The sequence below is a fragment of the Coregonus clupeaformis genome, chromosome 12 (assembly GCF_020615455.1).
Source record: "Coregonus clupeaformis isolate EN_2021a chromosome 12, ASM2061545v1, whole genome shotgun sequence".
NCBI classification, from domain to species: domain Eukaryota; kingdom Metazoa; phylum Chordata; class Actinopteri; order Salmoniformes; family Salmonidae; genus Coregonus; species Coregonus clupeaformis.
This window is the reverse complement of record NC_059203.1, coordinates 3386416-3391011: the sequence shown is the minus strand read 5'-3', so window position 1 is coordinate 3391011 and position 4596 is coordinate 3386416. Positions and strand designations below refer to the sequence as shown.

The 4596-nt window shown below is 41.6% G+C and overlaps 1 pseudogene; it reads right to left on the bottom strand.

The window, feature by feature from the left end:
- Positions 1–2000: 2000 nt before the first annotated feature.
- On the bottom strand, positions 2001–2761 carry LOC121578817 (annotated as a pseudogene).
- Between the last annotated feature and the right edge of the window lie 1835 nt (positions 2762–4596).

Below are 4596 nucleotides of genomic sequence, written 5' to 3'. Positions count from 1 at the left end.
AGATCCATACGCTACGTGTGCCTCCAGTTGACAAACTACACTTCCGCTACACTTCTTCCTCAATTATGCTTACACACAGGTGTTCAGAGCATGCTAGATAGCTAATTAGCACAGGTGGTGGCCGGTCTTCTGTCTTCCGTAAACAAGCCCTGTAACGTGGAGATAAGGCAGTGTGGGAACCCTAAACCTATTTAAGGTGTTTAGTCATTTAACCTTTTGCTTTTAGGAAAATTATTCCTCGCTGATATGAAAGATACTTTCTTATGTTTCCAAAACCGTACCGCAAGCGTTGCGTGTTAACGTTCACGCCGAACGTCGGGTCTCTTAACAGAAGTCCCCACGGTAAGAAGACACCTTCATCAATAGGCGCTAAAGGTAGTTAGCATCTATGAATGGGCTAGAGACATGTGGAACAGTAGCAGTAATGGTCAGTTTGCTTGCTCAAGCCAAGTTCAAAAGCAGACTACAATAGGACTATTCCCACCCACCAGCCGACTCTCTCTCTGTCTGGTTTCACAGCGCCTCAGAACGGGACTTGACTTGGAGTCTATGGGCGGATTAGATTAATCTGGCCCGGGGTACATCGGGCGAAAGCGGGGAGGGAGGAGCGGCCTTTTCAAATCGAACAGTAATCTGAGCCGCTCGGCCATGTTGTCAACAAGGCAGCACGGTGCATCGTCCAGAAAACACATGTTTGAAATTTCAAACTAGTTTTCATTGGGAAGGCAGTTATAGCTTATTTTTTATTTATTTTTTATAAAAAGCAATCCCTTTTGCATGTGAAAACACAGAACCCTACTCATTCGTGCTTAATTACATTACTTTTGTTTTGAGCCGACTTCGCCGTGGGCAGCCCAGTTCCAAATCGAATGCAATCAACTTTCAGCCGGTGCAAAAACACACCAGGTGCCCGGGAGAAATTAATCGAATCCCCTCTATGGCAGGATGATCTCTCAGTCCATCACCATCTAGGATCTACCATCATCTACCCTTAGAACCTCCCCCTAAAACATATGTGGACTTCAAAGCACGAGCAGCGCATGCGATTCAAACAAGGAAGTGAGTTCGGAAAATCTCAAAGTACTCATCCTAGAAATAGTTTTCACATATAAGACGTTATATGAGCGAACTCAATTGGGCACCCCAAAAATAATACGGTATTTATTTTCTTCAGTTTTCGCCATTTTTCAAAGTCCCATCAAATACAGTTGTAGCAGGCTTTCTCCCTCTCCGGCATCGATTTTAACCACACCCCTTTCTAGCCTCTTTTAGAATCAGAGAATTAAATACTTACACTCGTCTCTAACAAATAGGCTCAGCATTCCCCAACAGTCCCATTACAAGTCAGAATGTTGAACAAACTTCATTTCAACGTACTTTACCTGTTGTCCGCCTATTTTGTCCCTATGTCGGAGGTAATCTGATACAAAATATCCACAGGGAAGCGTTATTAACCCGACCTTCAGTACACTGGTCTGTATATCGGTTTGTATTTCCGGTTTTCTATTTTCAATACTGACACAATTCGCACGTGACAAACACTTGCACAATATGGCAGAGCCTAACCGAACCACAGACTGAATATTTTCCCATGCAATCAGCTGGCATCACAAACACTTACAGCTGATTGCGAGGAAACGTCCTTCGGTCGACTACATTAGGTTACATTCGGCTATTGTTTACATATTGTGCATCACGTGCAATGCGTCAGGAGATTGAAATTACAAGCGACAGAACCTCCCGGCGGTACAAAAAGTAGGGTAAACAACACTTTCCTGTGGATACCCTATCTCCACCTCCTACCGTCAAAAGGACCAACAGCACAGACAGTTGGTAAAGTGTGAATATCATTTTATTCAACATTCTGGCTTGTAGAGACTCTTGCGTCTTTTTAGTCAGTCTTCTTTCAGACTGAATAGCCATGGGGTAACCATGGTAACAGTCTGCTGTTTAGGCAAACCCCTTTCAAGTCCCACTTTGTGGCACGGTGTTACCAGGCTCTATGCACCAGCAAATCGAGCCTGGGGACGAGGTTACAATAGGACAAAAGGGAAAAATACAAATGGATCAGGCTTGAATTTGCCATAAATAAACTTACATTAAACAATTACAATATTATTATTATTATATATTTATTACAAAATGTTAACTGCCAACAGAAGGACTGTCTACCATACCTGTTCATACCCCTTGGAGGTGGGTATTATAACTGCAAAGATACATAGGAGTTGGACAATAGCTCCCAGAAAGAGTCCTTAGTACAGGAGGCTCTCGGGCAAGGTGGGTTCAGGTACCTCTGGAGGCGAAAGGTCTAGTTCTGCAGACATAGTAGCCTACTTTCAGTTCCCTGTGTGCAAGAACATGACATTTGTGTAAACAAGGATTAGCCTGCTATGCTTTCGTGATTTTACATTGTTTGGCTACAAAACTCTAAACTATATTTGCAAAATCATCAAAGACCACACTGTAATACTTTTTCCTACGTTGCTGTTTACAACAGCTGCAATGTAACAGTGGCTACAACAATGTTGCCACGCATCTGTCAGCCTCGATAAAACACCAAGAACAATTTGCTGTTCGGCGAATCTAACCATATCATTTCAAAGAAAAGCTTACCACGGCACTTAGTCAATTCGTCCTTCGTTCTTTTTATAGCACCAAACACGATATTGAGTGTTCATGAGTTCTATGTAATTTGTATCAGGACAAAAATTATTATACAGCACTAACATTAGCATCGGAAGTGAAGTCATTGTGAGCCGAATCCTACTTCCTTTCTTAATGTGAACGCCTGACAAAGGGGTTTCCACTAGTTACCACAACCACAAAGTCAGAATTGGCTGTATCGTAAATATTCATTAATTTTTGTTTTGCTTTTTGGTCTTGATTTAAGGTTGGGGTTATGCATAACGTTAGTAGTGTGGTTAAGGTTAGGGATAGGTTTAAAATAAGATTTTAAGAAGAGAAATGGTAGAAATAGGCGGGGTTCATGACTTTGTGGCAGTAGTAACTAGTGACGACCCCTGGGAAACGTCGCCCTCTACTGTTTATTACTTTTTTACATTTACATTTTAGTAATTTAGCAGACGCTCTTATCCAGAGAGATTTACAATTAGTGCATTAATCTTAACATAGCTAGGTGAGACCTCAACACATCACAATCATATCAAGTACATTTTCCCTCAACAAAGTATTTATCAGCAAAGTCAGTGCTAGTGGAAAAAGACAAGTGCTTTGTTTTCATTCTTAAAAATAAAATAAAAACATTTGGGGGGTCGTCAGGGGCGCGGTGAGAGTTATCTGAAGATGGGCTTTATGAGAAAGCTTATTCCACAATTGGCGTACCAGGAAAGAGAAGAGCTTTGATTCGGCTGAGCAGGAGCTGCCCTCCCACCCCAAGAAACCAGAGGTGGCGAAACGGAGTGCTCGGGCTGGGATGTAGGGTTTGAGCATTGTCTGAAGGTAAGGAGGGGCCGTTCCCCGTTCTGCACCGTAGGCAAGCACCAGGGACTTGAAGATGATGCGAGTTTCGACGCGAAGCCAGTGGAGTGTGCAGAGGAGCAGGGTAACGTGGGGAAATTGAGGAAGGTTGAACACCAGGCGGGCTGCGGGATTCTGGATAAATTGCAGGGGTTTGATGGCACAAACGGGGAGCCCAGCCAACAGAGAGCTGCAGTAGTATATACGGGAGATTACAAATGCCTGGATTAGGACCTGCACCACTTCCTGTGTGAGGAAAGGTCGTACTCTACGGATGTTGTAGAGCATGAACATGTTTTTATCAAGAGAAAATCTAACCAAAATGAGATGAGAGATTACAAAAAATGAGACAGTGGAATAAAGTTGGAAATTATGTTAAGGTCTATAACATGCAAAAATGAGATAAGAGAAGAAAAAAATTGAGACAGTGGAAAGATTCTGACAAATGAAAAAATGTAGACAGTGGAAAGAAGTTGTAAATTATATTTATAACATGCAAAAAATTACAATATTAGAAACTAAAGTCACATAAAGACAAATGGTTGAATGAAGGATTAGATAAACAGTTACACTGTATAAAACGTGGTCGATTATATGTGATACAAAAATATAACGAATAACCCAGTAAATGAAAATGATCAAATGAGCCTCAACAAACAGAACTTTACAGATCTCCAACACTCGATTGTAATTAGAATTCCATGTCTGTGTAACAATACAGGTTCACAATACCAACAAAGATATTTATAACTAACCCAAGATAGTTCATCTGTGTCGTTTACAGTGGGAGCAAATTAAGCACAGCAGGCAGAACAAGCAAGGAGGTGGGCAAAGCCAAGCACGAGCTAGCAAGATCCTATTGGCGCATTGTAGCGTGTATTTGCATACTTCTGTTAGGGAACACCTCCTCTGTAAAGTGCTCATGTGCACAAACAATTCGACCTTGCACTCCCTTCTAAACAACGCAATTTTTTACAACTTTGGCAAAGCGTCAATTCTATAAATGTTAGTGCACTGTGTTCGTAACAGAGTTGAGTTTTGGGAACAGAAAAATCTATTGAGATCAGATGTTTTATCAATGAGAAAATTAGCAGAATATCAGCCCAGTTTCACCTA